This window comes from Perissodus microlepis, chromosome 14, assembly GCF_051167445.1.
Source record: "Perissodus microlepis isolate ML-2025 ecotype Zambia chromosome 14, ASM5116744v1, whole genome shotgun sequence".
NCBI lineage: Eukaryota > Metazoa > Chordata > Actinopteri > Cichliformes > Cichlidae > Perissodus > Perissodus microlepis.
This window is the reverse complement of record NC_140474.1, coordinates 29,869,171-29,885,739: the sequence shown is the minus strand read 5'-3', so window position 1 is coordinate 29,885,739 and position 16,569 is coordinate 29,869,171. Positions and strand designations below refer to the sequence as shown.

Genomic DNA, 16,569 nt, shown 5'->3' with positions numbered 1-16,569 from the left:
ACGGGTCCAACCGAAAAAGTCCAACTTTTTTGTGATCAATTAACCAGTATCAGCCTCTAACTGTATCTGGCCTCATCTCTAAAGTCCCTAACTCAATTTAAAAGTGTCCAACACCCAAGGTCCAACCTTTGCTGCCCAAAAAAGCGCAGACACCGTTCCAAACGGTGAGGAGACTCTAACTCCTAGCTTATTCCAGGATGCCCTGTACCCCACAGTTAAGCCAAACTGAACTAACCCTGTTCGCCGACAGGTCAAGGTCGCGCGTCCACGGCCAGGAGGGAGCGTAACCTCCGGGCTATGCGCTTCTTAGCAGTCCAACTGCCGTTCTTGAAAAATTTATAATACTTTGAAACAACAGTCAACACCCCAAAACAAGTGTATGACTGACGCAGGTCCAACCTGTCTGACCAATGGGGATTCTAACCCACAAAATGACCAATTCCCTATCCAACTAAATTCACTCAGCAGTCCAACTGCTTTAACTTCAATCAGCAGTCCAACTGCTCTAACTACTCAGTACTGTCACAGTTCTCATGAGATTTTTCATCAAAATCAAAACAGACATCTACCAGTAACTTCAGTGAGTAGACTTCAATTTTGTCATGTCCAATTTGGCACACTTTGGAAATAATTCAACAGGTAGTGCCTTACCTTTGTATAAGCCCGCTTATGCCCACTCACGTCAGACCACTGGCTTGTGCCTGTCCGTTCGACAACCTCGGACCGTCCAAACCTCCAAAATTCCACCCCAATATCACAGGACGAGCCCCCAAAACTGTTACGGACTCAAATATTGGGGATGGATACAAGAGGAAAAACCACAATAACAACACTGGTCCGGCCGGGTTGAGTCAAACGATGATTTTAATGATCACACGCGTGGGAGATGGACACCGTACGCAGACAGCATCAGATCTCAAAATGGTGGAGCATTGATCAAACTCTTATAGCCTCTAGTGGCCCCACCTAATCATAAAAGCCTAAACATTCACATTCTTTCTCTCACACAGTGGCTAAGCTACAACCTTGGCTCCCTGTTTATCTGCTCCCGCTGAGATGGGGCAGAAAACTCCAGTATGTTCTGTTCTCTTCTAATCAGACAAATAAGGCGATGACTTTCTGCAAACAGTATTTCTCATAACTCAGCAGTATAATGCATCATAAAACAATATCATTCATTCACAATAAACCAGCAGTCTAATGTAATGCAACTCAGCTTAACAAATGCAATAGTTATCACCTTCTTCTAATTCAGGAGAATAATGCAAACTAAAACTACATAATAATTCACCATCTTTAATTAAGGGTCTAACATGGCATAAAATAATATTATAATCTGACACAGTCCATGTAATGTTCTTAGATTCACTGCACAGAATCTGTGGTTCAGCCAAACGCAATCATTCAACAACAGAACAAATGTAGGCATCAATTCTTGTATTGTTTTTTAAGTTTAACTGCATTGATTCCATGCTATTAGACAAAACTTTTACTTAATTACACAAACAATCAAGATTACTAGGATCATTATACTACTGTCATTTAGTCTATGTATCAGTTCTCGGTCAATGGGAAAACAACTAATCCAGTTCTGTCTTATCCTGTTGGTATAATACAGACATGAAACTTTGACAGTGAATGGTTTACATATTAAGTGTCATGCTTATAATGTAACATACTAAAGTGATACTTACTACAAAAACACGATTACTAGTTCCACTAAAAACCACACAAAAACACCATCATAACCACAAACCACCACCAGTGAGCGTACTAAATAATTACACAGGTTAATTTTGCTCTATGTGTAACAGACCTAAAAAACAAAGGAACCAAGTGGCTGGCGTAGTGTACAGAAACAACTGTACCGAGTATGGCCTGAGGTCAAAATGAGTCAAAATGAATTTCACTCATTAAAACTAACATTAATTTTCTGTAGTCTGCAGTGGCACTGGGTTCATCTGTACTGAGTCATGGGGTGATCATTCCAGTAAGGCAGCTTGGACAGTTTCATTTCAGCAGCTGCTTCTATTGGCCAGCCTCAGGCCTTAAAGAAGCCAGTCAGGTTCATCTTCACAGTCTGAGAGAAAGTCTCAGCATACAGGTTCATCTTTGTGTTGTTGTCATCAGGGAAGTCACTCATGTGGTGATACGCAGCAAACACCTTCTTGAAGGCATCCCAGCCAAACTTTTCCTGGAGCTACAGAGAAGGTAGATATGACAACAAGCCAAACTACTTTTATACAAAATTGTTGCTGTTTGTTATGTTGTTTGTTTGTTGGGAGTATTTGCCTCTTGACAACCACCAGTGACTGGTTTATTATTGTTCTAAGGGTCATGTCTACCCCTTGCTATGTAATTTTCTCCTGTATATGATGCAATTTGACTTGCTAAATTTAAAGTGTGACTGGGTGAAATGGAGTTACAGACTTTCAGTCTTATTCATATCATGCATTTTCTTCACTGTGGACCAAGCAAAATTTCTCTATAACTCTCTCACCTGCAGATATGTTTCCAGGGCAACCCACAGCTTCCAGTCACTGAGTTTCCTTCCTCCCTTGATGTATTTCTCTACTCGACTCTTTCGCTTTGCTAAAGGCAACTCGTCATGAGCCTGCATTGAACAACAATTGGAAAAAGTGCTTGTGTTTTATGATCATGTCTGATAAAGTAAATAACAGATTTTCAATCTCAACACCAATTGATTTACTCTACCTGTGCTCTGTTGAGACCCAGCACTTCTTCATGCACATACACTGACCACAGGTTGCATGTACACTCTGTGGTGTGTGGTGGGAACTCCCAGCAGCTTCTCTGTTGGTTGTGTCCCAACTCATGGATGGGACCCCACAGTTCTTTACTGTTTTTAACACCAACTAATTCAGCAGCTGAAGCATGGTGTGCCATGATAGGATAACCTGCATGCATCCAGCCTTAACCAAATAATAGAAAGTTGGTCTACAATGGGATACTAGTACTTTTTTAAGATTACATAGCTTTGTAAGAGAACAGTGCAACATATCAAATATTACCATTCATCATTCTAACAGTGTATATATGACAGAAACATTCATTTCCTGTTTAAGTTAGGATGGAAACTACAAATTTTTGTGATTTATAAATGTAAATGGTTGTCTGTATATGTGTCATGGACAGGCTTCATGTCATTGGGACTCTCCATAAGCAAAGCAAATAAGAAACAAGTAAATACAAAAGCTTTCAGCTGCTCCCTTTTTCACAAGGGGTCACCACAGCAGGAGACAGTGGGCAAGTATAAAACATGAAGCAAAATGCACTTACCGACAGAAATCTGCACATCTGTCACAAAGCGCTCCTTGCGGGGAAATTTGTGTGGTTTGGCAGCCAGATCTGCAATGGCCCTCATCATTTCATCCCAGAGAGCAGCCACCTTGTCGGGGCGCTCCAGATCCCGAATAGCATCTGATGGTACGGTGAGGACGATGTTTTCAAACTCCAACTCTGCCCACGGTGAAGGAGCTGTGCGCAGCGTTAACCACTCAGCTGCAGTTGTTACACCTGAAAAGAGCAAAAGGGGAACAGACCCATAAAAATGCCTTGGATTATTAAACTTTGTGTACTGGTTTAGAAGAGGGGTAAAGCTGTTAAAAGGTTCTTTGTTTAGCTTTCTTTACTAGAAATATGTTGAGCTCAAGTCACCTGTATTGTCCAATGAAAACACTGTACCTTCGATCAGAATGAAAGTGATCCAGTTCAACAAGTATAAGACTTATCAGATATCTTCCATTAAATCAACTGACACAAAGTGCACAAAGTACACAGCACTGTTATAAACCACAGACTCACCAGACTTGTAATATGGAGCAGTTACAGCTTTCTGGACTGTGACCTCCAAACCCTTCACTTGTGTGTTGGGTGGAGCCACCAGATAGATGAGTCCCCCCCACAGGTTGGACACATGCATCATGTCTGATGTAACAGTAAACTGCTCATGAACACATGGTGGTCTCTTCAGCTCATCCTTGTCATGTAGCTCATCAGTTTGACAGCCTATCTGAATCTGTAGATAAAATGGAAAATTGTGTCATTGCCTAATACTTTTTAGCTACACATTACAAGATAAATAAAAGGATAACAGGCTGCAAAATTAGATTTTCAATTCAATTTAAATCAATTTTATTTGTATAGTGCCAAATCACAACAACAGTTGACTCATTGTGCTTTATATTTTAAGGTAAAAAACCTACAATAATACATACAGAGAATACCCCATCAATCAAATTTCCCCTTATGAGCAGCGCTTGGCAACAATGGTAAGGAAGAACTCCCTTTTAACAGGAAGAAACCTCTGCTAGTACCAAGGTCAGGGAGGGGCAGTCAACTATCGCAAACAGTGGGGGCGAGGGAAAGGAAAGGGACGCCTCAGTAAGATGAACTTGGCCTTAAACCTCACTGGAGGTGAGTTATGGTTTCTTATGGTTTCTATCAAAGACCAGACAACATGCAGCATTATCAGAGGGACAAAGAACTCAAAATAATCTGATTTTGTTTGCAGTACCTTCCAGTTTTTGTTGATAATCTCAGCTGGTAAGACCACGATGGTCTTCATTCCAGGACACAGGTAGAGACCTGTACTGATCCACTCTTCCTTACCTGGCACACACAAAATGAAAAAGAAAATACTATACTAACTATTAACTTTTATTAATTTGTTGAATTATATTAATTCACTATTGTTGTTAATAAGAAAAAATGTGCAGAAAATAAATATAAGGTAGCTAAAGCAGTATGAACAACTGCCATTGAGATGTGGAGTACTAAGTTTGTACACTAACTATAACAAGGCTTAAAGAGAGCACCAAACTGTAGTGACTCAGTAACAAACTGAAGAAACATCTGTGAGTCAAGGTTTAAGGGGCACAATAACAAAAAACCAGGAGGAGCTGCCAGAACCACTTCAACTGGCTCCTTTTAATGTGAAAGAATAGAGTCCATCACACACCGAGAATGATTTCAGTTTATTGCTGATAATGCAGACCAAGCTTTTTCTGCAATTATAAATGTGACAGCAGACAAGACACCCCGTACTCCCATGTCATCTTGCACAGGATACCCCAAGGGACACAATTATATGCCTTGTCCAAATCCACAAAACACATGTGCGAACATGGGCAAACTCCCAAGCACAATCAAAAATCTTTGAGAAGATAAATAGCTTGTCCAGCTTTCTGCAACTAGGGCGAAAACCACTTTCTTTCTCCTGAATCTCAAATTCAACTAACGGATGAACTGTTCTTTCCAGTATCCGGGCATAGACCTTCCCAGGGAAGCTGGGGAGTGTGATCTCCTATAGTTGGCACAAACCTTCCAATCTTCCTGTTGCTGCTCCTAAACAAACTGCCCCTTCACATCAGGACTTGCCCAACAATAGACATTTTCAATACCCATTTGAATACCAATTTTTATCCTCTGACTTGTAAATCATAATGAGTTCTGATTACTTATTATTATTTGTGGTTTCCTTTCTTAAATTCTGTCATCTTGTCCTATGTATGTGATTTCATTATTTTAGATGTGCATCACTTTGGTCAACAGCCATTGTTTTAAATGTACTTTAGAAATAAAATTGACAACAAAGAGAATATAGAAAAAATATTCTTAAGAAGCTGCAATCTTTCGACATACTGTATGCAGAAAAATGCTAGCGATTGACTCAATCACTTAGTTGTGGTGAGTGCAGTGTACGTTGCTGTCATCTACTGTGGGAGCAGCATCAGTACTAATGACACCAACAGACTGAATAAACTGATTAGGAAGGTCGGCTCTGTAATTGACTGCAAACTAAACACATTCAAAGCTGTGGTGAAGAAGAGATCACTGAACAAACAGTTATACATAATGGATAATCTTGACCACAGTCTGCACTGATTCAGCTCCACTGGCAGAAGGGCAGATACACAAAGTCTTTAATACCACATGCCATCACCCTCTATTATGCAATATACCTGTCTACCAGAGAGCATTTCCTCTTTCATTTCAGCATTTTATAACCCTTTTAAAGCTACTTGTTTTATCATTATTATTATTATTATTAGTAGTAGTAGTAGTAGTAGTAGTAGTAGCTCATTGTGAATGATATCATTTTTTTATTTGAAAGAAGCCATACCCCGACATGCAACATTAAAGTTTGTAGTCACTGACAACTGCAAATGCAAAATCTGCAGTTCGCTTATTTTATGGTTTTCAATTAAATTGATATATTCATGTTATGTAAACATTACTGTAACATATAGAGGGTCATTGTCTAAATCAGATATATTACTTAAACAATAAGTGCACGTATATGGTGTGTAGGTTGGACTCATCAATAGTTCACATATTTGTCAACAAAAATAAGCTCTGACCTGCTGTGTTGACATCGATCTTGATCTTATGGTTACAGACAACAGGCATTGCTGGATTATCCTTGATGAGGTAGGGCCGGAGGGCATCGGGATTTGGGCAAACCTTATATACAGCTGATCCCACACTGAGGAGTAGGTGGTCTTTTGGAGTCATTACAGGACAGCTGTCGCTCACCTTGAAAGAAAATTTCAGTGGCTGTTGATCTAACACATCTAGTTGATAGCTGTAGTGTACTATATGAGATACTGCATGATCTTCCACTCACCTGCGGCAGGCCTGACCTCTTTAACACGTCAGTGAGTGCAGCCAAGACTTGTCTGTAGTGGAAGCAGTCATGGGCTTTCATCTGCAAGTAGACATTGCAGTCGCTGCCCAGCTTTTTCAAACATCCCTCCTCATGTTTGTTTAGTTTTCCACCTGTAGTCACATGGGCAGCAAAGCGGTACAGAAGGTGGCGGAAATGGTAAGTATCTTTAATAGCCTCACTGGGAATAGCGGCTTTGTATGATCCCGTGCTGATTGTTGTTTTCAACAGGCTCAATCCCATTAGGTTGAGGATCTTGTTTCCTGAAAGACATTAAACGATTCTTTATTGATTGTCATTGGCTCCATCTTAAGTCACCACCATCACTAAGTAGCATATCAAAGACATTGCATTCATGCAATTTAATAGCATGCTATGTGGTCAAATGTTGTGTGTTTGTATAAGTACGTCCTCTAATTTACTGTGATCAGTGTTGGTTTTGTTACTCAAAAAAGTAATGAGTTACGAATATTACATAGAACACTTGCAGTATATTACTTAATTAGACATGAGACATGAAAAGGTAGAAACAGTGGCTACAGACACAAACTAACAATTCAAAGAAATTGACCTGGTAATCGGTTCTTGGAGAGAACAAGTTCTCGATTCCCATCCCTCGTCATCAGTGTATTAGTGGTTGTCTGTTACAGCACTGCATGTATACAATACGTTTTAAAGTATTGCTTTGGTTGATAAGAGGACAAGAGCTCTATATTAATGAGGTGCATTTATGAACAATTAGGTGGAAAATAAGGACAATAAAAGTATTTCTGTTCTGTATATCGAGAAACCCTGGAAGGTAAAATATCATACCTGAGAAATCTGTTAGTACATTTTGCCCAGCGTGTGTCTGTGCTCAGTACCAGGCATGTCCTCCAATCAGCAGGCCTCCTCCCTCTGCCACAAAGTTTTGGATTTCCTCCAAATGCTCAGTGATATACGCTTTACACACAAACACACTGAGGTCTTTCCTGAAGTTTGTCTTCTCGCACTTCAGCCCAGACTCACTCAGAACTTTGAGTGCAGGATCCACCATGACACCAACAACCCCTTTGCGCCCTTCATCCAACCAGTGAATAGCGTTTCTCCAAAATGGAGCCATGCTCTAAAATCAAAGGAAAGCAGCAACAAAGGCTGTCATGTGTATGTGTGATATACAAAAAAGTCCAATCAGCATACAGTTCATTTTCTCACTTTTTTCCACTCTGAGGTTTATTACATAACCTCATTAAAGTAAGTGATTTTTGGAATTTGAAAGTTGTTTTGCCAGTACTCCATCACACTTAAACCCTCCACCACACTGATTGTGATTGTGACAGACTGCTGGTGGAAACAAATGTAGTGTGACACAAATGCATTTGTAAATGTACAACATGAATAAATTCTTATGTGTTGATTTTGACTTAGAAGGTCTTAAAATTTCAAAGTTATTTTTCAGAGCAACTATACCTCAAATTTCAGACATCCTTCATGTGTAACCACAATGACTCGTCCTCGCCCATAGTAGGCTCCTGCCAGGAATGGTCGTCCATCTTCTGTAGTGCCGATGGGAAAGGCTAGTGGGCTGTGGACTAGAACCTCAGAACACAGATACTCAGAGGGGAGGTTGAATTCCAAAAACCCCCTGGAGTAAGAACTCCAAGTCATCCTTAAAATCCCTGCCTGTCCTGTATTTAAAAGGTCAAAGAGGAACAGGAAAGAGGCTGAGAATTATAGATACAATATATCAAAGTGAAATCAGAGTCTTTTTACTAAAAATCTGTTGTTGTTGTTGTTGTTGTTGTTGTTTTGTTTTTTACCTTATTTGTCATTATGAAATTAAAGTGTAAAATGTTTAATCTCTAAAATCAATGTCCTCAAAAAATATATTAATGTTGTAAAATAACAATTCAATTGAATTTAACTCTAAATTGATTCTACATTTGATCAGTAACTGACAAATAAATAACACTTGCCAAAATTAAACAAAAAAAAGCTGTTTATGCAAAATAATAGGAAACTTTAAGCCACATTATTTTTTAATCTCAATTTTTTGAAAACTACACAAAGTGTGTACTAGGACAAAAAAATGATTTTCTTCAAATAATAGATCAAATGTATTATTTCATTATAATTAAAAAAATTCCTGTGATGGACTCATGGAAAAATGTAAGTTGAATTGATGGACAAAACAAGGAGGAAAGAAAAAAAGGAGAAAAAAAAAATATTAAATGTATGATGTTGAATTGTAAGTTATATAAAAAAAAGTTCGATTTACTTCAAAAATGAGCCCACAAAAAAAGAAAAATAGTTTAAAAGGTCTGTGGCAGCAGACTGTGTTTCTCTTTAGAGAATCCAAACACAGACACTCGGGGGAGGGACAGCATTTAACAAAAAACATGCAGTTTTTTGAAGGCAGAGCACGAAGGTTCAAAGTAAGAGAAACCAAAACCAACAGCTAAACTAAACTGGGAAAAAACTAAACTAGGAGCAAGGGTTAGACAAGCGTCTTAGAAAATGTATTCGTGGATAATACAATAAAAAGTAAAACTAATGGGAAAAAAACTTTATATAAAATTGTAATTTTTATAAAAGCTATTTCTACTTAATAATTAGGTAACGCAAAGGAATAGATTCAATGCCAAATTTCACTTTAATAAATTGTATCAAACAAGAGAGAAAAAATGTTTTCACATTTAAAGTTATTATCTGAAAAGTGGAACTTCTAGAAATCTGCAGTAAAACAGAACTCCAGCATATACTCACGCTAACGACATCCAGGAGGACGGGATCTGAGGGTAGACGGGCAGGTTCTCCACCTCACCATAACGCTCAGTGAAGTAGATTCCTGCCACTCCTGACACTTTATTCCCATCAAACTGATGCAATATGTTCTCTTTGGGGTGATTTGCAGCCCAATGCCACGCCTGTCCAGCTATCAGCACCCCTCCTCCAGCTTTCAGAAACGCCACCAGCTCCTTTGGGTCTGAACCCACGCTGTAGGCATCGGTCACATAAACACCAACTCCCAGTCTGTCACTGAAGGCTCCCACAACTTCTACTTGGAAGCTGGATTTTTTTAGGCTATTAGCAGCTGCACTGACATTTCTGTGCACCCCTACAGAGAGGTTATCAGAGCCATCACCTCTCAGCCAGGTCACAGCATTTTCTACCAGAGCAGGAAAGGCTGTCAAGTAGCCCTCATGACCCAGGACCACAATCCTTCCACTGCCGTACAGAGAGGCAGCCATCAGCACCTGACCTCGACTGTTCATTGCTAAAGGAAAGGCATGGTCTCCGATCAGCAACAGGTCACTGGGAACACAGGGTCCCTGTAGGTCCAGCTCCTTCAGGCCTCTCATCAGGGAGGCGTAGGCCTCTTCATGTTTGATTTTGAATGACTGGTTAGATGACACAGTGTAGAGGATTTATACTCTGTAGACTTATGAAGAAGGTGAAGGTTAGGATGCAGGGGAAAAAGGTTGTTAGCACATCAGCTTTAATAGTTTTTCTTACATATATGTATGCCAAGCTAAGTTGATGGATTTAAAAAAGACTCACTTAACATAAAAATAAAAGTATTATTCTTTTAAACATCAAGCCTCACAGCAAATTGTCAAACTGCAGCTGGTGAGAAAATAAAAAGCTGTTCTCCACTGATCTCATTACAACCACACACAACTTTTTTTTTTTGTCTTTTTGGTTACCTGAACGTTGCCTTTCTGTAGCACAACAGCTTTAAAGAAAAACACCAGGAGCTCTACCAGACAGGACAGGAGAAGGAATGTAAAAAGAGCAGGGAAAGGTGATGTTTATATCAGAAGATATGACAAGAAGAGGAGGGACTTTAGTGAGGACAAACAAGGAAAGAACTACTGATGAGAGACAGCTCCTTTTATGTAAGTATGTATATAAATGTACTCAATTATATTCCGTCACAGACCTTTGTGTTAGTTTTCTTTGCTATTTGAGTTCAGACTTGTGTTTGTTTTGTTTCTGTAAGACACAGAAAGTTCTTCACTCAGCACAAATACTGTGCAATCTTTAACTCATCATATACACCTTTAACATCTGAAGTTCACATTTACAATCGCAGTCCGCATGCCTCAAAATCAAACACACATGCCAAAGCAAGTTAAGACAGATTACCACTGGCTTTTGAGCTACTTGACAAAAAAACAAGTACTCCCCCTTTTGGCTCAGGCTTACTGATCATCACTGTGACCTCAGTGCACAGGCTGGTGGGTTTTTAGTTACTGAAGACAACTTGTCTTGACAAAGCCCCTCTTTGGAAACAAATGAGTTCCTAAACTATTTCCCTGCAAGCACTACATTTATAACATCAACAACAGAGTAAGTTATTTTTGTATTTGAGTCTGTGTGAATGTGTTTTAGAGAGCCTGCCCCTTTCCTCTTGGATGCCCCAAGTGCCCTTTTCTTGAGGCGTTTTTATTCATTTATTTATTTAGTAAATGTGTGTGTGCATGCAGAGCAGGGGTCCCCAACTCCAGGCCTCGAGGGCCAGTGTCCTGCAGTTTTTAGATGTGTCCTTGATCCAACACAGCTGATTCAAATGGCTGAATTAGCTCCTCAACATGTCTTGCAGTTCTCCGGACACCCTTGCCCTTGTGAATTAATCCCTTGCCAACCAAGGAGGCATCTGATGACACAACCTGGTGACAAAGGATTGGGACCATATCCATATTGATTAGCCCTTCCCACCAATGGGGAGTTACCTGCAACCTACGCATCACAGTAATCTGGTTTCAGGTGCTTCTGAGCCAAAGGGCAAAGTCCCAGTCCAAAGAGATATTGCTGAACACGACACATGTTCAGAAGAGCCAGTGGGAATATGTATACTGTTGCTGCCATTAGCCCCATGTTGCAGAAGGTATGGGTATAACCTCCAGGTCACTCGTGACACCAACTAAATCTGGAACAAGCAAGTCCTGAGGGTGGCATATCTCACAGGGGTTAACAATAAGGTCCCTCTCCTGGCATCCAGCCACATGTATAAGAATTCTGTGGCTTGAATGGCTTTAAGTCTGCTTTTCCTCGTGTCTAGGTTCTCTAAGTGCTGTGGCACTGCTCCTCTGAAAGAGCATTCAAGCCAGCTGTCTGCTGGCTTGAATGCTCGGGCACTGCTTAACATACTGCCTGAGCACCAAATCCTTCAGATCAAGAACCAGCGGTACTGAAGATAGTCAGAAAGACCCAACCCTGTCATTTTCAAAACAGAATTGCCACTGAGATGACACTCTATATTTGTGCAGGGAGAAATCCAAGAACAATTTCAAAAACTGGAGATTAGTATGTAGCATCATTTGACTATGACCAGCATTTTCACTTGTTTATCATAACTTCCTAAACCACACATTTCTGAAACAAATAACTACAAGAATAATGTTTAAAATGTTTCATCACCTTCATCTATTTTTTTGCATTTGCCAGATGATGTTGTGATTGCTGCCTTTTACAATAAGGGATGCTGCAACACCCCGTACTTCCCATGGCCTTCCTATTTTGAAACTAGCAGCACAAGCAAATGTATGACCTTGTTTAAAATTATTACATTATTATATATAGTAATATTTAATATATAGTAATATATTTAGATCTGGTGACAATGCTATTAACAATAGTGAAATAATGTCTTTGCAATTTCATCGACATGATATACATTTTCCTTTTCGTTTACAGTTTCGATACAAAAAAGTCAGAGGTCTAAAATGGTTACAGTGTCTCTTTGCAATTACATTGTACAGGAAAGAGGGATCACACTCCTCAGCCTCCCTGGGAAAGTCTATGCCAGGGTGCTGGAAAGGAGAGTTCGTCCGCTAGTCGAACCTCGGATACAGGAGGAACAATGCGGTTTTCGTCCTGGTCGCAGAACACTGAACCAGCTCTTTATCCTCTCGAGGATACTTGAGGGTGCATGGGAGTTTGCCCAACCAGTCTACATGTGTTTTGTGGACTTGGAGAAGGCATTCGACCGTGTCCCTCGGGGTGTCCTGTGGGAGGTGTTGCGGGAGTATGGGGTGTCTGGCCCATTGCTACAGGCCATTCGATCCCTATACAACCGTTGCAAGAGCTTGGTTCGCATTGCCGGCAATAAGTCGGACTCGTTCCCGGTGGGTGATGGGCTCCGCCAGGGCTGCCCTTTGTCACCGGTTCTGTTCATAATTTTTATGGACAGGATTTCTAGGCGCAGCCAAGTGGCGGAGGGCTTTCACTTTGGTGGCCTCAGAATCTCATCTCTGCTTTTTGCGGATGATGTGGTTCTGTTGGCTTCATCGGGTGGGGGCCTCCAGCTCGCACTGGAGCGGTTCGCAGCCGAGTGTGAAGCAGCGGGAATGAGGATCAGCACCTCCAAATCTGAGGCCATGGTTCTCAGCCGGAAAAGGGTGGAGTGCCCACTCCGGGTCGGGGATGAGTTCCTGCCCCAAGTGGAGGAGTTCAAGTATCTCGGGGTCTTGTTCGCGAGTGATGGGAGAAGGGAGCCGGAGATCGACAGACGGATTGGGGCTGCAGCTGCAGTAATGTGGATGCTGCACCGGTCTGTCGTGGTGAAGAGGGAGCTGAGTGTAAAAGCGAAGCTCTCAATTTACCGGTCGATCTACGTCCCTACCCTCACCTATGGCCACGAGCTGTGGGTAGTGACCGAAAGAACGAGATCGCGGATACAAGCGGCAGAAATGAGCTTCCTCCGAAGGGTGGCTGGCCTCTCCCTTAGAGATAGGGTGAGAAGTTCGGCCATCCGGGAGGGGCTCAGAGTAGAGCCGCTGCTGCTCCACATCGAAAGGAGCCAGCTGAGGTGGTTCGGGCATCTGACAAGGATGCCCCCTGTGCGCCTCCTGGGTGAGGTGTTCCAGGCATGTCCCACCGGGAGGAGGCCCCGGGGCAGACGCAGGACACGCTGGAGAGATTATATCTCTCGGCTGGCCTGGGAACGCCTTGGTGTTCCCCCGGATAAGCTGGAGGAGGTGGCTAGGGAGAGGGAGGTCTGGGCCTCTTTGCTTAGGCTGCTGCCCCCGCGACCCGGCCTCGGATAAAGCGGATGACGATGGATGGATGGATGGATTTTCAGGAAAGACACATTGGGGTTTGAGGCTTGCTAACTCTTGGTGGTCTACAGGTGCACTTTTGGGGCAAGGCACTGGTAATAGTGAGGACAGCTCAGTGGGATGAACTTGGACCTGAGTGTCACTGGAGGTGGTCTTAGTTCTACCAGAGAGCATTATCAGAAGAACGAAGAACTCAAAATTAACTGATTTTGCATACAGTGCCTTCCAATCTTTGTTGATAATCTCAGCTGGTATGACAACATTTGTCCTTATTTCAAGTCACAAGTAGAGACCTGTACTGAGCCATCTGTTACACATAAAATCGAATCAAATAAAAAAACTATCAGACAAAGTTGTCCTTAACCTCGCTGAATTTGTTGAACTTTATTAATTCACTACTGTCAGTAATAAGAAAAGTATTACAGAAAAGAACATATAGGCTTGCTAAACCAATTTGAACAGCTGTCACTGGCGGGTACAGTAATCTCTTTGAACACAAACTATAAAGAGAGACCCAAACTGCACTGACTGAATCAGGGCAAAAACAAACTGAAGACCCACCTGTGAGACGAGGTTCAGGGCACAGTAGCAACAATCTACAGGCGTTAGTATTAGCTTAAATCAGCATCAATTCACTCTAAGAATTAAGCAAGGGGCCTCACATTGTATGACTGAATCAAAACACGGTTAGAGGCTACAGTGAACACCTTACAATAAAAGAAAAGCCCATCTAAATTAGCCTACGTCTTTCCAATTGTCTAGTATGCACCACTGATTAACTGTTGCCTTAGAACTGAGTTAAATAGTAATACAGATTCAATGCAGTCATTTGTTTTGAATTTCCTAAGAAAATGCAGCCTTTTACTGAACTTTATACACACACACACACACACACACATATATATATGATGACAATACTAGGCACAAGTACATAAATAAAGCAGCATTGAGGTCAGCTTTTGTTTTTCATTTTAAAATTGTATTGCCGTTTTAAATTCTGCTTTGGTTTGTTGGTTTATTATTATTGTTGTTGTCATATTTTTAACAAATCAAATGTTTAATTTGAAAGACATTATAGTGTATTGTGATACCCCTACATACAACATCAAAAGTCAGTGAAATCTACAAATGTAAAATCTGCATTTCACTAACTTCATTGTTTTCAATAAGCTGTATATATTAATGTAACAATAACTTATGCACACACATAGGTTGGACTCGTCAATAAGTCACATATTTGTCAAAAATAATGAGCTCTGCCCTACTGTGTTAACATTGATCTTGGTCCTGTGGTTTCAGACAACAGGCATTACTGGATTAACCTTGATCAGGTAGGACAGGAGGGCATCAGGATTTGGGGAAACTTTATATACAGCTGATCCCGCTCTGAGTAGGCAGTCTTTTGGAGTCGATAAAGTACAGCTGTCGCTAACCTTAAAAGTAAATGAAAACGGCATTAAAAGACATTACAGGCCTCCAGCTGCTCAGTGATATATGCTATACACACAAACCCGCTTAGGTCATTCCTGAAATTTGTCTCCTCACACTTCAGCTCTGACTCACTGAAAACTTTGAGTGCGGGTTTCACCATAACACCAACAACCCCTGTGTGCCCCTCATCCAACCAGTGAATGGCTTTTCTCCAAAATGGAAATGTGCTTTAAAATAAAACTTTAAAAAAGGCAAGCAACAAGAAAGGATGTCATGTGCATGTGTGATACATAAAACAAGTACACACAGGTTTACACATATTTCCTTTTAACCTGGGTCAGGTGTATGGTTAATTGCATACTGCGAAAAATGTGGCTGGTGGAAATCAGCAGTCACATTTTTCATTAAATGTACAACACAAAAAACACTCATTAATTTTGACCTTTATGAAAGCTGATGAAAGCTTAAACTGAAAGACTGACATTTATTATAAACTGGTGGACTAGAACCTCAGAAAATACACAATTAGACACTCACTCAATAGAATACACTCAAACCGTGAGGACAGGAGGCTATATGTAAAAAGGCACTCAAAGAGCTGAAAAAACAAGAAAAAGAAGCAATGCATCTGCTAAAAAAGAAAGTAGAAAACACCACAAATCATATTTATATAGTTTGCCTCCTTCTCTCAAGTCAGCATGGAAATTATTATAGAAATGTTTCTGATAGCACTATAAATAGTGGGACCCAGAAAGATCAGAAGTGTCTTAATATTTTAATCTTACAGCATATAATACTTGAATACCTATCATTATATGGCATGCCCATCCATCGCAGGCTGGACCCTATCACAGCTGCCACAGAGCAGCCTGCAAATGCAACATCTTTTATAACAATGAATAACTTTAACTTACTTAACTTGAACTTTAAGGGCAGCACGGTGGCACAGTGGTTAGCACTGTTGCTGTGCAGCAAGAAGGTCCTGAGCTCAATTCCACCATCAGGCTGGGGTCTTTCTGTGTGGAGTTTGCATGTTCTCCCCGTGTTTGCGTGGGTTCCCTCCGGGTACTCCGGCTTCCTCCCACCATCCAAAGACATGCAGTTTGTGGGGATAAGTTAATTGATTAATCCAATTTGCCCTTAGGTGTGAATGTGAGTGTAAATGGTTGTTTATCTCTGTGTGTTAGCCCTGCGACAGACTGGCGACCTGTCCAGGGTGTACCCTGCCTCTTGCCCTATGACAGCTGGGATAGGCTCCAGCGGCCCTGAAAAGGATAAGCAGAAGCGAATGGATGGAACTTTAACTTTACTTTATCTGGAAATAATAGACATAAGGTGTACAAATAGGGATGCCAATAGTAGTGTGTTAAAACAGTCTCACAAACTCTGACTAACAGACTTTGGTGA

At 41.0% G+C, this 16,569-nt stretch overlaps 1 protein-coding gene and 1 pseudogene across 1 annotated transcript in view; one reads left to right on the top strand and one right to left on the bottom strand.

Annotated features, from left to right (window-relative positions):
• Window positions 1-16,569, top strand: part of LOC146374154 (uncharacterized) — a 198,969-nt gene that overhangs the window by 75,119 nt on the left and 107,281 nt on the right. The window lies entirely within an intron of this gene.
• LOC146374162 (TRPM8 channel-associated factor homolog) lies at window positions 1,958-10,095 on the bottom strand (annotated as a pseudogene).